This window comes from Pleurodeles waltl, unplaced genomic scaffold (assembly GCF_031143425.1).
Source record: "Pleurodeles waltl isolate 20211129_DDA unplaced genomic scaffold, aPleWal1.hap1.20221129 scaffold_183, whole genome shotgun sequence".
Classification (NCBI taxonomy): domain Eukaryota; kingdom Metazoa; phylum Chordata; class Amphibia; order Caudata; family Salamandridae; genus Pleurodeles; species Pleurodeles waltl.
The window spans coordinates 317,408-332,225 of record NW_027149889.1 but is presented as its reverse complement, the minus strand read 5'-3'; the positions used below and the strand labels follow the sequence as shown (position 1 = coordinate 332,225).

The following is a 14,818-nucleotide window of genomic DNA, read 5'->3' as shown; positions in this document are numbered from 1 at the left end:
GGTAGGCCTAGCGCCCGCGACAGGAAGTGCCCCAAAACACAACGTGGACACATCAAATTTTCCCAAAGAAAACCAAAACCTAGGTAAAAGACATTGTCATTTGCAACGCCAATAGCTCTAACTCTCACAAATGTGAGACCTTTCGCATTGCAAATGCTTGTTTTTTTGTGCAGGCAAGTGTGCGTGGAGCCTGCTTTGGTTCTTAAGACCTCAGACCTAAAGCAAAGCTTAGACAGAAACATAGCAATGTGCCCTTTGCACACAGTTAGAGATCCTACTAAATGGAGTCATATATAGGTCTGCACGGCCATTTTGCACACTTTTGTTGTGATATAAAGTTTCGGTAGAGCTCAATGAGAGCTGGTAGTTATGGCCGAGTGGTTAAGGTGATGGGCTTGAAATCCTTTGGGGGTTCCCTGCACGGGTTTGAATCCTGCTGACTACCTCTGTTGTTTATTTTAAACCTGATTTTTAAAATAACTGTGAAGAACACATTTACCAACTTTATTTGGGAAGATAGATAATTTACTTTAAATCTTTATTTAACAGAGGTTCGATTTTATTTTGCAGAGAGAAGAGCGGGTGACCGCGTGGGGAGAACAAATGATTTGTTAAACCTTCCATTTGAAGGTGATCTAAGCAGAATGAAGCAAAACAACAGCAGCGCCAATCAGCCGATTTCTTGGAGTCCACGGTTTAGGAGTTTACTTAGAAGGAGACTGTAAAAGAGTTTTAAAATTAGGGACCTATTGGTAGAGTCACTGTTTATGCAAATTGAAGGGTCAGAAGGGAGATGCGTCATTAAGATCTGTAAAAATCCATCTCTGGCAGCGGTGGGATTTGAACCCACGCCTCCAAAGAGACTGGAGCCTTAATCCAGCGCCTTAGACCGCTCGGCCACGCTACCTGCTGCTCTCAGTGTGTCTGTGCACTTGATGAGCACCGCAACCCTGAGCCTCCTCACTGAGTGTGGAAAGTCGAGTTGATAAACCATTTCATGGACATGATTACAATGTCGGGAGGGTGATGTGGTAATTGAAGGTTATCTCTCTTACTCAGTCACTGCACAAGTCTTCTCCCACCTGCTCGGACCTAGTGCAATCACCTTAAAAGACAACACTCTCCGAGCAATGACTTCCAACCAAGGTATAAGCACCTGCTCTACATAGGCAATGTGACTCCATCATTTTCTAATGAAACAAGTGTTCATACTGGTGGGCTCATTTCTTAGGGTGGGATCTAATGAATGAGCAGTTCATTCAAAAATAACTGAGGAGTTGCACGTATTCATGACATCAGCCCTATTGCCGCACCCAGTCTCCCCAACATACTGTTTAGCTTTCCAGTGACGTCATGTCTTGTGTGGCCTATTCACATTCCGCTGTTAATATTTTTTAGCCAATAGAATTTCACAGGCTCCCGTCTTTGAGCTCACATTGAAAAGGCACAAGTCCCAAAATGCAACCGGGTGCTGTTTAAAACTCCAGCACTGGTGGGCGGTGCCCCAGGTGACATGGGGTCCACCTGGATGCCCTGACTGCCTTTTCACGTGACAGTCACAGACACACACAGGACAGAGGTTCAAAAGCTATTCTGAAAGAAGTAAGCACAACAGGCCCACGTGAAACTAAACTTTTTAAATAGATGATTTTTGTTTCTATTGACCTGGTTCTCACTCGTTCTGCGCGCCAAGTCAAATGTAAATGAGCCCCGCAATAAAAATGCACAGAGGATGGTAAAATTCACTTCACTCTGCGCTCGTTGATGCTGAGAGCATGGTTGTCAGCCCGCACGCTTGTTATTTTGATGTGGAATTACTTGATTGCTTTGTGATAATTTTAATTACTCCGAATTGCAAGCTCCCCTACCCCAGTAATAACGTTTGAGGTATTGCTTCCCTACCACACCAACAAGGCCACCCTCTGACCAAGTCCTTTGCCTCTCTTCAGAACTACCATAAGCCCCTCCATGCACTAGGAACTTTTTGCTTGACGACCATCTAGGCGTCCTTGGAATATTGATATTTAGAAGTAACAATGTTTGTTTATTTTAACTAACTGACCTTTTTAGGGTCTCGCTTGATAGACTCTGTAGTATTCAGTAAAGGGCTTGGAGCCCGCATGTCTCTCACCATTTTTTTATTTATGTGGCACTCTTCTTTACAGTTTCCTAATTCATCAAGGCATGTCTTGCATCATTTCCGTTCCTCTCTGTAGAGCAGCGACCAAGCGTTGATTGATTCAGCTTAATCAGTGCCTGACCGCTGCTCCCCACCTGATCAAGGTACTATTTTTTCCTTTTACCTTCTAGTGCCCTGCAAACAGAAGGCTTGTGACTGGCAAAAACATGCCCAGCAGGACAACCAAAACTGTTAAGTTTTAAATTTAAATCGAACTTTCTTTTATTTTGCCAAATCGTCTTTTCCCACGTTCCACGCATGTTTTCTTTTGCTTTTGTTCGTGGGCACTCTTCTCAAAAGATGACGATTAGCTCGTTTAAAATATTGCAAATCAACAGTGTTTCTTTATTATGTGTAAATTCTGAAATTAATCTTTAACACATAATCCTGCGGTACACTTCAATCCACCCCACTCCAATCTTCCCCACTACAATCCACCCCATCCAGACCACTTCACCCACACTAATCCACCTCACTCCAGTCCAAATCACTCACCCGAATCCAATCCACTCTAACTCATCCTACTCCAATCCTCTCCACCCACCCCAAGCAAATCTGTCTCACTCCAATGTGCCCCACTATAATAAAAAACAATCTGCACCACTCCAAAACAATCTGTCCCACTTCGATCCAAAACAATCTGCCCCACTCCACTTCAAAACAATCTCCCCTACTCCAATTCAAAACAATCTACCCCACTGCAATCTGCTGCACTCCAATCAAAAACAAACTACCACACTGCAATCCAAAACAATCTGCCATACTGCAATCGAAAACAATCTGTCCCACCCAAGGCAGTGGTGGCTGGTGCACTTTGAAAGGAGTTGGTGGGAGGGAAAAATAGTTCATCTGAAGCTAAGTGAAGAAATTGGAATAAAATAGTGCATTTTAACCCCTTCGCTGCCAGCCTTTTCCCCCTCAGGTGGCAGGCATTTTTTTGGCTATTTGGGGCAGGGCGCGCTTAGGCCCTCATAGATTTTTGTCCACATAAGCTATCCACGCCAAATTTGCGTCCTTTTTTTCCAACATCCTAGGGATTCTAGAGGTACCCAGACTTTGTGGGTTCCCCTGAAGGAGACCAAGAAATTAGCCAAAATACAGTAAAAATTTTGTTTTAAAAAAGAAAAAAATGGAAAAAAGGGCTGGAGAAGAAGGCTTGTGGTTTTTGTCCCTGAAATTGGCATCAACAAAGGGTTTGCACTGCTAAAATCACCAGCTTCCCAGCTTTCAGGGACAGGCAGACTTGAATCAGAAAACCCAATTTTTCAACACAATTTTGGCATTTTACTGGGACATACCCCATTTTTACGATTTTGTGTGCTTTTAGCCTCCTTCCAGTCAGTGACAGAAATGGGTGTGAAACCAATGCTGGGTCCCAGTAACCTAAACATTTTTTAAAAGAAGACAACATTCTGAATTCAGCAATGGGTAACTTGTGTAGATCTTACAAGTGTTTCCTACAGAAAATAACAACTGAAATAAAAAAAAAATATTGAAATTGAGAAGAAAAAAACAGCCATTTTCCTCTACGTTTTACTCTGTAACTTTTTTCTGCAATGTCAGATTTTTGAAAGCAATATACCATTACGCCTGCTGGACTCTTCTGGTTGCGGGGATATATAGGGCTTGTAGGTTCATCAAGAACCCTAGGTATCCAGAGAAAATAAATGAGCTGCACCTTGCAGTGGGTTTTCATTCTATACCGGGTATACTGCAATTAATTTGCCGAAGTATATAGAGTGAAAAATAGGTATCAAGAAAACCTTTCTATTTCCAAAATGGGCACAAGATAAGGAGTGAAGGAGCAGTGGTTATTTGCACATCTCTGAATTCTGGGGTGCCCACACTAGCATGCGAATTAAAGGGCATTTCTCAAATAGACGTCTTTTTTACACACTGTCTTATATTTGGAAGGAAAAAATGTAGATAAAGACAAGGGGCAGTAACTCTTGTTTTGCTATTCTATGTTTCCCCAAGTCTCCCGATAACATTTTTTACCTCACTTGTGTGGGTAGGCCTAGCGCCCGCGACAGGAAGTGCCCCAAAACACAACGTGGACACATCAAATTTTCCCGAAGAAAACCAAAACCTAGGTAAAAGACATTGTCATTTGCAACGCCAATAGCTCTAACTCTCACAAATGTGAGACCTTTCGCATTGCAAATGCTTGTTTTTTTGTGCAGGCAAGTGTGCGTGGAGCCTGCTTTGGTTCTTAAGACCTCAGACCTAAAGCAAAGCTTAGACAGAAACATAGCAATGTGCCCTTTGCACACAGTTAGAGATCCTACTAAATGGAGTCATATATAGGTCTGCACGGCCATTTTGCACAATTTTGTTGTGATATAAAGTTTCGGTAGAGCTCAATGAGAGCTGGTAGTTATGGCCGAGTGGTTAAGGTGATGGGCTTGAAATCCTTTGGGGGTTCCCTGCACGGGTTTGAATCCTGCTGACTACTTCTGTTGTTTATTTTAAACCTGATTTTTAAAATAACTGTGAAGAACACATTTACCAACTTTATTTGGGAAGATAGATAATTTACTTTAAATCTTTATTTAACAGAGGTTCGATTTTATTTTGCAGAGAGAAGAGCGGGTGACCGCGTGGGGAGAACAAATGATTTGTTAAACCTTCCATTTGAAGGTGATCTAAGCAGAATGAAGCAAAACAACAGCAGCGCCAATCAGCCGATTTCTTGGAGTCCACGGTTTAGGAGTTTACTTAGAAGGAGACTGTAAAAGAGTTTTAAAATTAGGGACCTATTGGTAGAGTCACTGTTTATGCAAATTGAAGGGTCAGAAGGGAGATGCGTCATTAAGATCTGTAAAAATCCATCTCTGGCAGCGGTGGGATTTGAACCCACGCCTCCAAAGAGACTGGAGCCTTAATCCAGCGCCTTAGACCGCTCGGCCACGCTACCTGCTGCTCTCAGTGTGTCTGTGCACTTGATGAGCACCGCAACCCTGAGCCTCCTCACTGAGTGTGGAAAGTCGAGTTGATAAACCATTTCATGGACATGATTACAATGTCGGGAGGGTGATGTGGTAATTGAAGGTTATCTCTCTTACTCAGTCACTGCACAAGTCTTCTCCCACCTGCTCGGACCTAGTGCAATCACCTTAAAAGACAACACTCTCCGAGCAATGACTTCCAACCAAGGTATAAGCACCTGCTCTACATAGGCAATGTGACTCCATCATTTTCTAATGAAACAAGTGTTCATACTGGTGGGCTCATTTCTTTGGGTGGGATCTAATGAATGAGCAGTTCATTCAAAAATAACTGAGGAGTTGCACGTATTCATGACATCAGCCCTATTGCCGCACCCAGTCTCCCCAACATACTGTTTAGCTTTCCAGTGACGTCATGTCTTGTGTGGCCTATTCACATTCCGCTGTTAATATTTTTTAGCCAATAGAATTTCACAGGCTCCCGTCTTTGAGCTCACATTGAAAAGGCACAAGTCCCAAAATGCAACCGGGTGCTGTTTAAAACTCCAGCACTGGTGGGCGGTGCCCCAGGTGACATGGGGCCCACCTGGATGCTCTGACTGCCTTTCACGTGACAGTCACAGACACACACAGGACAGAGGTTCAAAAGCTATTCTGAAAGAAGTAAGGACAACAGGCCCACGTGAAACTAAACTTTTTAAATAGATGATTTTTGTTTCTATTGACCTGGTTCTCACTCGTTCTGCGCGCCAAGTCAAATGTAAATGAGCCCCGCAATAAAAATGCACAGAGGATGGTAAAATTCACTTCACTCTGCGCTCGTTGATGCTGAGAGCATGGTTGTCAGCCCGCACGCTTGTTATTTTGATGTGGAATTACTTGATTGCTTTGTGATAATTTTCATTACTCCGAATTGCAAGCTCCCCTACCCCAGTAATAACGTTTGAGGTATTGCTTCCCTACCACACCAACAAGGCCACCCTCTGACCAAGTCCTTTGCCTCTCTTCAGAACTACCATAAGCCCCTCCATGCACTAGGAACTTTTTGCTTGACGACCATCTAGGCGTCCTTGGAATATTGATATTTAGAAGTAACAATGTTTGTTTATTTTAACTAACTGACCTTTTTAGGGTCTCGCTTGATAGACTCTGTAGCATTCAGTAAAGGGCTTGGAGCCCGCATGTCTCTCACCATTTTTTTATTTATGTGGCACTCTTCTTTACAGTTTCCTAATTCATCAAGGCATGTCTTGCATCATTTCCGTTCCTCTCTGTAGAGCAGCGACCAAGCGTTGATTGATTCAGCTTAATCAGTGCCTGACCGCTGCTCCCCACCTGATCAAGGTACTATTTTTTCCTTTTACCTTCTAGTGCCCTGCAAACAGAAGGCTTGTGACTGGCAAAAACATGCCCAGCAGGACAACCAAAACTGTTAAGTTTTAAATTTAAATCGAACTTTCTTTTATTTTGCCAAATCGTCTTTTCCCACGTTCCACGCATGTTTTCTTTTGCTTTTGTTCGTGGGCACTCTTCTCAAAAGATGACGATTAGCTCGTTTAAAATATTGCAAATCAACAGTGTTTCTTTATTATGTGTAAATTCTGAAATTAATCTTTAACACATAATCCTGCGGTACACTTCAATCCACCCCACTCCAATCTTCCCCACTACAATCCACCCCATCCAGACCACTTCACCCACACTAATCCACCTCACTCCAGTCCAAATCACTCACCCGAATCCAATCCACTCTAACTCATCCTACTCCAATCCTCTCCACCCACCCCAAGCAAATCTGTCTCACTCCAATGTGCCCCACTATAATAAAAAACAATCTGCACCACTCCAAAACAATCTGTCCCACTTCGATCCAAAACAATCTGCCCCACTCCACTTCAAAACAATCTCCCCTACTCCAATTCAAAACAATCTACCCCACTGCAATCTGCTGCACTCCAATCAAAAACAAACTACCACACTGCAATCCAAAACAATCTGCCATACTGCAATCGAAAACAATCTGTCCCACCCAAGGCAGTGGTGGCTGGTGCACTTTGAAAGGAGTTGGTGGGAGGGAAAAATAGTTCATCTGAAGCTAAGTGAAGAAATTGGAATAAAATAGTGCATTTTAACCCCTTCGCTGCCAGCCTTTTCCCCCTCAGGTGCCAGGCATTTTTTTGGCTATTTGGGGCAGGGCGCGCTTAGGCCCTCATAGATTTTTGTCCACATAAGCTATCCACGCCAAATTTGCGTCCTTTTTTTCCAACATCCTAGGGATTCTAGAGGTACCCAGACTTTGTGGGTTCCCCTGAAGGAGACCAAGAAATTAGCCAAAATACAGTAAAAATTTTGTTTTAAAAAAGAAAAAAATGGAAAAAAGGGCTGGAGAAGAAGGCTTGTGGTTTTTGTCCCTGAAATTGGCATCAACAAAGGGTTTGCACTGCTAAAATCACCAGCTTCCCAGCTTTCAGGGACAGGCAGACTTGAATCAGAAAACCCAATTTTTCAACACAATTTTGGCATTTTACTGGGACATACCCCATTTTTACGATTTTGTGTGCTTTTAGCCTCCTTCCAGTCAGTGACAGAAATGGGTGTGAAACCAATGCTGGGTCCCAGTAACCTAAACATTTTTGAAAAGAAGACAACATTCTGAATTCAGCAATGGGTAACTTGTGTAGATCTTACAAGTGTTTCCTACAGAAAATAACAACTGAAATAAAAAAAAAATATTGAAATTGAGAAGAAAAAAACAGCCATTTTCCTCTACGTTTTACTCTGTAACTTTTTTCTGCAATGTCAGATTTTTGAAAGCAATATACCATTACGCCTGCTGGACTCTTCTGGTTGCGGGGATATATAGGGCTTGTAGGTTCATCAAGAACCCTAGGTATCCAGAGAAAATAAATGAGCTGCACCTTGCAGTGGGTTTTCATTCTATACCGGGTATACTGCAATTAATTTGCCGAAGTATATAGAGTGAAAAATAGGTATCAAGAAAACCTTTCTATTTCCAAAATGGGCACAAGATAAGGAGTGAAGGAGCAGTGGTTATTTGCACATCTCTGAATTCTGGGGTGCCCACACTAGCATGCGAATTAAAGGGCATTTCTCAAATAGACGTCTTTTTTACACACTGTCTTATATTTGGAAGGAAAAAATGTAGATAAAGACAAGGGGCAGTAACTCTTGTTTTGCTATTCTATGTTTCCCCAAGTCTCCCGATAACATTTTTTACCTCACTTGTGTGGGTAGGCCTAGCGCCCGCGACAGGAAGTGCCCCAAAACACAACGTGGACACATCAAATTTTCCCGAAGAAAACCAAAACCTAGGTAAAAGACATTGTCATTTGCAACGCCAATAGCTCTAACTCTCACAAATGTGAGACCTTTCGCATTGCAAATGCTTGTTTTTTTGTGCAGGCAAGTGTGCGTGGAGCCTGCTTTGGTTCTTAAGACCTCAGACCTAAAGCAAAGCTTAGACAGAAACATAGCAATGTGCCCTTTGCACACAGTTAGAGATCCTACTAAATGGAGTCATATATAGGTCTGCACGGCCATTTTGCACAATTTTGTTGTGATATAAAGTTTCGGTAGAGCTCAATGAGAGCTGGTAGTTATGGCCGAGTGGTTAAGGTGATGGGCTTGAAATCCTTTGGGGGTTCCCTGCACGGGTTTGAATCCTGCTGACTACTTCTGTTGTTTATTTTAAACCTGATTTTTAAAATAACTGTGAAGAACACATTTACCAACTTTATTTGGGAAGATAGATAATTTACTTTAAATCTTTATTTAACAGAGGTTCGATTTTATTTTGCAGAGAGAAGAGCGGGTGACCGCGTGGGGAGAACAAATGATTTGTTAAACCTTCCATTTGAAGGTGATCTAAGCAGAATGAAGCAAAACAACAGCAGCGCCAATCAGCCGATTTCTTGGAGTCCACGGTTTAGGAGTTTACTTAGAAGGAGACTGTAAAAGAGTTTTAAAATTAGGGACCTATTGGTAGAGTCACTGTTTATGCAAATTGAAGGGTCAGAAGGGAGATGCGTCATTAAGATCTGTAAAAATCCATCTCTGGCAGCGGTGGGATTTGAACCCACGCCTCCAAAGAGACTGGAGCCTTAATCCAGCGCCTTAGACCGCTCGGCCACGCTACCTGCTGCTCTCAGTGTGTCTGTGCACTTGATGAGCACCGCAACCCTGAGCCTCCTCACTGAGTGTGGAAAGTCGAGTTGATAAACCATTTCATGGACATGATTACAATGTCGGGAGGGTGATGTGGTAATTGAAGGTTATCTCTCTTACTCAGTCACTGCACAAGTCTTCTCCCACCTGCTCGGACCTAGTGCAATCACCTTAAAAGACAACACTCTCCGAGCAATGACTTCCAACCAAGGTATAAGCACCTGCTCTACATAGGCAATGTGACTCCATCATTTTCTAATGAAACAAGTGTTCATACTGGTGGGCTCATTTCTTTGGGTGGGATCTAATGAATGAGCAGTTCATTCAAAAATAACTGAGGAGTTGCACGTATTCATGACATCAGCCCTATTGCCGCACCCAGTCTCCCCAACATACTGTTTAGCTTTCCAGTGACGTCATGTCTTGTGTGGCCTATTCACATTCCGCTGTTAATATTTTTTAGCCAATAGAATTTCACAGGCTCCCGTCTTTGAGCTCACATTGAAAAGGCACAAGTCCCAAAATGCAACCGGGTGCTGTTTAAAACTCCAGCACTGGTGGGCGGTGCCCCAGGTGACATGGGGCCCACCTGGATGCTCTGACTGCCTTTCACGTGACAGTCACAGACACACACAGGACAGAGGTTCAAAAGCTATTCTGAAAGAAGTAAGGACAACAGGCCCACGTGAAACTAAACTTTTTAAATAGATGATTTTTGTTTCTATTGACCTGGTTCTCACTCGTTCTGCGCGCCAAGTCAAATGTAAATGAGCCCCGCAATAAAAATGCACAGAGGATGGTAAAATTCACTTCACTCTGCGCTCGTTGATGCTGAGAGCATGGTTGTCAGCCCGCACGCTTGTTATTTTGATGTGGAATTACTTGATTGCTTTGTGATAATTTTCATTACTCCGAATTGCAAGCTCCCCTACCCCAGTAATAACGTTTGAGGTATTGCTTCCCTACCACACCAACAAGGCCACCCTCTGACCAAGTCCTTTGCCTCTCTTCAGAACTACCATAAGCCCCTCCATGCACTAGGAACTTTTTGCTTGACGACCATCTAGGCGTCCTTGGAATATTGATATTTAGAAGTAACAATGTTTGTTTATTTTAACTAACTGACCTTTTTAGGGTCTCGCTTGATAGACTCTGTAGCATTCAGTAAAGGGCTTGGAGCCCGCATGTCTCTCACCATTTTTTTATTTATGTGGCACTCTTCTTTACAGTTTCCTAATTCATCAAGGCATGTCTTGCATCATTTCCGTTCCTCTCTGTAGAGCAGCGACCAAGCGTTGATTGATTCAGCTTAATCAGTGCCTGACCGCTGCTCCCCACCTGATCAAGGTACTATTTTTTCCTTTTACCTTCTAGTGCCCTGCAAACAGAAGGCTTGTGACTGGCAAAAACATGCCCAGCAGGACAACCAAAACTGTTAAGTTTTAAATTTAAATCGAACTTTCTTTTATTTTGCCAAATCGTCTTTTCCCACGTTCCACGCATGTTTTCTTTTGCTTTTGTTCGTGGGCACTCTTCTCAAAAGATGACGATTAGCTCGTTTAAAATATTGCAAATCAACAGTGTTTCTTTATTATGTGTAAATTCTGAAATTAATCTTTAACACATAATCCTGCGGTACACTTCAATCCACCCCACTCCAATCTTCCCCACTACAATCCACCCCATCCAGACCACTTCACCCACACTAATCCACCTCACTCCAGTCCAAATCACTCACCCGAATCCAATCCACTCTAACTCATCCTACTCCAATCCTCTCCACCCACCCCAAGCAAATCTGTCTCACTCCAATGTGCCCCACTATAATAAAAAACAATCTGCACCACTCCAAAACAATCTGTCCCACTTCGATCCAAAACAATCTGCCCCACTCCACTTCAAAACAATCTCCCCTACTCCAATTCAAAACAATCTACCCCACTGCAATCTGCTGCACTCCAATCAAAAACAAACTACCACACTGCAATCCAAAACAATCTGCCATACTGCAATCGAAAACAATCTGTCCCACCCAAGGCAGTGGTGGCTGGTGCACTTTGAAAGGAGTTGGTGGGAGGGAAAAATAGTTCATCTGAAGCTAAGTGAAGAAATTGGAATAAAATAGTGCATTTTAACCCCTTCGCTGCCAGCCTTTTCCCCCTCAGGTGCCAGGCATTTTTTTGGCTATTTGGGGCAGGGCGCGCTTAGGCCCTCATAGATTTTTGTCCACATAAGCTATCCACGCCAAATTTGCGTCCTTTTTTTCCAACATCCTAGGGATTCTAGAGGTACCCAGACTTTGTGGGTTCCCCTGAAGGAGACCAAGAAATTAGCCAAAATACAGTAAAAATTTTGTTTTAAAAAAGAAAAAAATGGAAAAAAGGGCTGGAGAAGAAGGCTTGTGGTTTTTGTCCCTGAAATTGGCATCAACAAAGGGTTTGCACTGCTAAAATCACCAGCTTCCCAGCTTTCAGGGACAGGCAGACTTGAATCAGAAAACCCAATTTTTCAACACAATTTTGGCATTTTACTGGGACATACCCCATTTTTACGATTTTGTGTGCTTTTAGCCTCCTTCCAGTCAGTGACAGAAATGGGTGTGAAACCAATGCTGGGTCCCAGTAACCTAAACATTTTTGAAAAGAAGACAACATTCTGAATTCAGCAATGGGTAACTTGTGTAGATCTTACAAGTGTTTCCTACAGAAAATAACAACTGAAATAAAAAAAAAATATTGAAATTGAGAAGAAAAAAACAGCCATTTTCCTCTACGTTTTACTCTGTAACTTTTTTCTGCAATGTCAGATTTTTGAAAGCAATATACCATTACGCCTGCTGGACTCTTCTGGTTGCGGGGATATATAGGGCTTGTAGGTTCATCAAGAACCCTAGGTATCCAGAGAAAATAAATGAGCTGCACCTTGCAGTGGGTTTTCATTCTATACCGGGTATACTGCAATTAATTTGCCGAAGTATATAGAGTGAAAAATAGGTATCAAGAAAACCTTTCTATTTCCAAAATGGGCACAAGATAAGGAGTGAAGGAGCAGTGGTTATTTGCACATCTCTGAATTCTGGGGTGCCCACACTAGCATGCGAATTAAAGGGCATTTCTCAAATAGACGTCTTTTTTACACACTGTCTTATATTTGGAAGGAAAAAATGTAGATAAAGACAAGGGGCAGTAACTCTTGTTTTGCTATTCTATGTTTCCCCAAGTCTCCCGATAACATTTTTTACCTCACTTGTGTGGGTAGGCCTAGCGCCCGCGACAGGAAGTGCCCCAAAACACAACGTGGACACATCAAATTTTCCCAAAGAAAACCAAAACCTAGGTAAAAGACATTGTCATTTGCAACGCCAATAGCTCTAACTCTCACAAATGTGAGACCTTTCGCATTGCAAATGCTTGTTTTTTTGTGCAGGCAAGTGTGCGTGGAGCCTGCTTTGGTTCTTAAGACCTCAGACCTAAAGCAAAGCTTAGACAGAAACATAGCAATGTGCCCTTTGCACACAGTTAGAGATCCTACTAAACGGAGTCATATATAGGTCTGCACGGCCATTTTGCACAATTTTGTTGTGATCTAAAGTTTCGGTATAGCTCAATGAGTGCTGGTAGTTATGGCCGAGTGGTTAAGGTGATGGGCTTGAAATCCTTTGGGGGTTCCCTGCACGGGTTTGAATCCTGCTGACTACCTCTGTTGTTTATTTTAAACCTGATTTTTAAAATAACTGTGAAGAACACATTTACCAACTTTATTTGGGAAGATAGATAATTTACTTTAAATCTTTATTTAACAGAGGTTCGATTTTATTTTGCAGAGAGAAGAGCGGGTGACCGCGTGGGGAGAACAAATGATTTGTTAAACCTTCCATTTGAAGGTGATCTAAGCAGAATGAAGCAAAACAACAGCAGCGCCAATCAGCCGATTTCTTGGAGTCCACGGTTTAGGAGTTTACTTAGAAGGAGACTGTAAAAGAGTTTTAAAATTAGGGACCTATTGGTAGAGTCACTGTTTATGCAAATAGAAGGGTCAGAAGGGAGATGCGTCATTAAGATCTGTAAAAATCCATCTCTGGCAGCGGTGGGATTTGAACCCACGCCTCCAAAGAGACTGGAGCCTTAATCCAGCGCCTTAGACCGCTCGGCCACGCTACCTGTTGCTCTCAGTGTGTCTGTGCACTTCATGAGCACCGTAACCCTGAGTCTCCTCACTGAGTGTGGAAAGTCGAGTTGATAAACCATTTCATGGACATGATTACAATGTCGGGAGGGTGATGTGGTAATTGAAGGTTATCTCTCTTACTCAGTCACTGCACAAGTCTTCTCCCACCTGCTCGGACCTAGTGCAATCACCTTAAAAGACAACACTCTCCCGAGCAATGACTTCCAACCAAGGTATAAGCACCTGCTCTACATAGGCAATGTGACTCCATCATTTTCTAATGAAACAAGTGTTCATACTGGTGGGCTCATTTCTTTGGGTGGGATCTAATGAATGAGCAGTTCATTCAAAAATAACTGAGGAGTTGCACGTATTCATGACATCAGCCCTATTGCCGCACCCAGTCTCCCCAACATACTGTTTAGCTTTCCAGTGACGTCATGTCTTGTGTGGCCTATTCACATTCCGCTGTTAATATTTTTTAGCCAATAGAATTTCACAGGCTCCCGTCTTTGAGCTCACATTGAAAAGGCACAAGTCCCAAAATGCAACCGGGTGCTGTTTAAAACTCCAGCACTGGTGGGCGGTGCCCCAGGTGACATGGGGTCCACCTGGATGCCCTGACTGCCTTTTCACGTGACAGTCACAGACACACACAGGACAGAGGTTCAAAAGCTATTCTGAAAGAAGTAAGCACAACAGGCCCACGTGAAACTAAACTTTTTAAATAGTTGATTTTTGTTTCTGTTGACCTGGTTCTCACTCGTTCTGCGCGCCAAGTCAAATGTAAATGAGCCCCGCAATAAAAATGCACAGAGGATGGTAAAATTCACTTCACTCTGCGCTCGTTGATGCTGAGAGCATGGTTGTCAGCCCGCACGCTTGTTATTTTGATGTGGAATTACTTGATTGCTTTGTGATAATTTTCATTACTCCGAATTGCAAGCTCCCCTACCCCAGTAATAACGTTTGAGGTATTGCTTCCCTACCACACCAACAAGGCCACCCTCTGACCAAGTCCTTTGCCTCTCTTCAGAACTACCATAAGCCCCTCCATGCACTAGGAACTTTTTGCTTGACGACCATCTAGGCGTCCTTGGAATATTGATATTTAGAAGTAACAATGTTTGTTTATTTTAACTAACTGACCTTTTTAGGGTCTCGCTTGATAGACTCTGTAGTATTCAGTAAAGTGCTTGGAGCCCGCATGTCTCTCACCATTTTTTTATTTATGTGGCACTCTTCTTTACAGTTTCCTAATTCATCAAGGCATGTCTTGCATCATTTCCGTTCCTCTCTGTAGGGCAGCGACCAAGTGTTGATTGATTCAGCTTAATCA

The 14,818-nt window shown here is 42.8% G+C and overlaps 4 non-coding genes across 4 annotated transcripts; all 4 read right to left on the bottom strand.

Annotated features, from left to right (window-relative positions):
- Positions 1-825: 825 nt before the first annotated feature.
- Positions 826-907, bottom strand: TRNAL-AAG (transfer RNA leucine (anticodon AAG)). Its single transcript has one exon. It is a non-coding gene; the product is annotated as a tRNA-Leu (tRNA).
- A 4,107-nt stretch (positions 908-5,014) lies between these two features.
- Positions 5,015-5,096, bottom strand: TRNAL-AAG (transfer RNA leucine (anticodon AAG)). Its single transcript has one exon. It is a non-coding gene; the product is annotated as a tRNA-Leu (tRNA).
- A 4,106-nt stretch (positions 5,097-9,202) lies between these two features.
- Positions 9,203-9,284, bottom strand: TRNAL-AAG (transfer RNA leucine (anticodon AAG)). Its single transcript has one exon. It is a non-coding gene; the product is annotated as a tRNA-Leu (tRNA).
- A 4,106-nt stretch (positions 9,285-13,390) lies between these two features.
- Positions 13,391-13,472, bottom strand: TRNAL-AAG (transfer RNA leucine (anticodon AAG)). Its single transcript has one exon. It is a non-coding gene; the product is annotated as a tRNA-Leu (tRNA).
- Positions 13,473-14,818: the final 1,346 nt, after the last annotated feature.